The sequence below is a fragment of the Nomascus leucogenys genome, chromosome 15 (assembly GCF_006542625.1).
Source record: "Nomascus leucogenys isolate Asia chromosome 15, Asia_NLE_v1, whole genome shotgun sequence".
Lineage (NCBI taxonomy): Eukaryota > Metazoa > Chordata > Mammalia > Primates > Hylobatidae > Nomascus > Nomascus leucogenys.
The window spans coordinates 71,322,270-71,325,330 of NC_044395.1; positions in this window are offsets into that span (position 1 = coordinate 71,322,270).

Sequence of the window (3,061 nt, forward strand, 5' to 3'; positions counted from 1 at the left end):
GGCTATTGGTATTTTAAAATTTCTTCTTGTGGCAATTTTGGCAAATTGTATTTTAAGAAACATATGTTTCACTTAGATTTTCTAATTTACTGGCATAAATATTGGTGTATAGAATGCCGATCTATTGGCATAAAGTTTTTCCTAACATCCTCTCGTTATCTTTTTAATGTTTGTAAGGCAGGTAGTGATATTCTCTTTTTCAAGCCTGGTTTTTGCATTTATGTTTTTTTCTTTCTCTTGCTCTCTCTTTTCTTGAATTGTCTTGCTAGGAGTTTATTAAGTGTATTAATCTGTTCAAAGAATAAACTTTTGACTTTGTTGATTTTCTCTATTAAATGTCTGTTTTCTATTTCATTGATCCTGCTCTGTATTCTTCTCTTCTATTTTTTGAGGGTGTTAATTTTCTGTTTTTTGTTTTTGTTTTAGCTTTTTTCCTATTATTTAAAAATATATTTTAAAGAAAGATTTTCTTACATAGAGACAGGGTCTCACTATGTTGCCTAGGCTTGTCTCAAACTCCTTGGCTTAAGCAATTCTCCAGGTTTGGCCTCCCAAAGTGCTGGGATTACAAGTGTGAGCCACCATGCCTGGCCGTTTTTCTAGCTTTTTGAGTTGAAAACTCAGATCATTGGTTGGTTTTTGCTTTTGTTTTTTTTGAGATGGAGTTTTGCTCTGTTGCCCAGGCTGGAGTGCAGTGGTGCGATCTCAGCTCACTGCAACCTCCACCTCCTGGGTTCAAGCAGTTCTCTTGCCTCAGTCTCCAGAGTAGCTGGGAATACAGGCACTCACTACCACGCCCAGCTAATTTTTGTATTTTTAGTAGAGATGGGATTTCAACATTTCAGCCAGGCTGGTCTGAAACTCCCTACGGCAGATCATCTGCCCGACTCAGCCTCCCAAAGTGCTGGGATTATGGGCGTGAGCCACCGTGCCCAGCCAGATCATTGGTTTTTAACCTTTCTTATTTTTTAATATATGGACTTAATGGTATATGTTTCCTTCTAGATGCTGCTGTAGCAGTGTTATTGACCACATTACCTCTCTTCTCCCCACATATCCAGTAGTGAAAGACTTCTGATGCTGGAAATGCAGAATGAATCTGCATGAATCTCTGAGTCACTGTCTGGAGGAGAGCCATGCAAGAGAGCTGCCTCACATGCATTGGCTAGCGATATATGCAAGAAACATACCTTTGATGTATTGAACTGCTTTGTTTCTTTCTTAAGAGGCTTGCTATGGCCTGGCCTATCCTATCCTAGATGTTACAAGAGGGCTTGTTTTACAACAGCTCTTATATCTGTCCATATTGCAGTTTGCCAAGACTTCCCATTGATTCCCCCAAGTGTTTTTCCTGAAGATGTCGGGTTAACGGAGGGGTATTACAGCACAGCACACAACACAAAACAATTTTAATTTAATATACAGTCCCCTCCTTCCCCCAGGGAATTTTTCATTGCCTGTCTTTCAGGTTTGGCCCTGACCTATTGTCAAGTTTTAAGGTCCCCTTCTCTATTTAAACCCTTTTCTCACATTCCATATTCTTGCTTCTTCCCATCCATCCTATTCCAAAGCAACCTGAAGCTCTCCAGCTTTGCTGTTGTAGCTTTTCTTTACCTTGGATCAAATCAGATTCTTACTCAAGGTCTCTTTTCTACTGACCAATGCATACTCAGATGTCTGTGAGGCAGAAATGGAGCAGTGGGAAGCCTGTTGGAGAAACAGGACAGGCCCTCCTGAGCTGAGAGGGTTTTCCCCAGAATCTAAAGTGGTATTTTTCTTTATTGTACTGCAACTTACTTCTATGCTCAGGTTTTTATTGATTTTATTTCATTTGCTTTATTTTTACATAGTTGAAATCATGTTCTTGTGGACTGCTTTTCTAACTTAATGTTCTATCACAAGTATTTACCATATTACTGTATAATATTGGGAAACATCTGTTTTATATTCACATTTTTCCTATTTAAAAACATAATTTTCATTCCTGAAGCATATGAGAAGAACATGCAACTCCCCAAAATCCTACCCCCTGAGCAGAAAACGTTTAACAAATTGGGCTGCATGATTTCAGCTGCTGACAGCTAGACAGAAAGAAAAATATTTCTAAATATGTCTGTGGAGAGACTGCTTGGACAGAGCTTTCCCTTGCAAGACTATACCAGAGGCATGGTCTTAGTGGGACAGCCTAGTGTTCTGAGCACCAGGACTGTCGGATTCACGTGTATTTGGATGGTCCAGAGCAATTGTGGTGGCAGAAGTCTGTTTGCAGAAGGATCTAGAAACCTCTTGGGAAAGGGTCTAGCCTGTGAATGTTGTTCACTCAGGCCCAGTCTCAGAGGGAGGGGCTGTAGTAGAAAGTGAATAAAAACAGGGCAGTTCACTGAAATTGCTGTGAGAGTACAGGGCCACCGTGTTTTGTGTTCTCAGTAATAGTGACACGCAGGGGACAGGGAGGGGATAGTGGGAGGGATCTCTCCCCTTCATGGTGAAAACCCTGGGACACAATTGCTGAGCCTTAAGGCCATAAGCCATAAGGCCTGATTGAGTACAAGTCACCAGCTACAAAAAAAAAAGGCAAAGAAGGCCAGGGGGCAAAGGTGGTGACCCTTAGCACTGTTTACAGATCCTCACTGAGGAGGAAAGAAAAGCTACAGGGACAGGTGGGCTTGGCCAGGTACTTGTGGCCATCAGGTTCACAGGAGGCCTTAAGGTCAGGTCAGAGGCAGGAAGATCCTGTGTTGAAGAATAAAACTTGGAGAGGGGACTTGTGAGATCTTGCGAGGGATCTGGAGAAATAGGATAGGGCAGTGATTAAAAAAGCCTATCAGGACCAGGCTAACAGGAGTTAGCCAGGGAACACGAGACAAATAAATAACTTGGAATCTGGCTTCATTGGAAGCTTGCTGCATAATCACTGTAGCTGCTCTCTCATCTTGGCCCTTTAGGCCCAGAAAGTAACAGCCCTGATATTATTAGCTCTTGAGTCTTGCACAGACCCTCACTGTTTCCCTACACACTTGCCATACCTTTGAAAATAGTCCTTCTATTAAATGACCTGTAA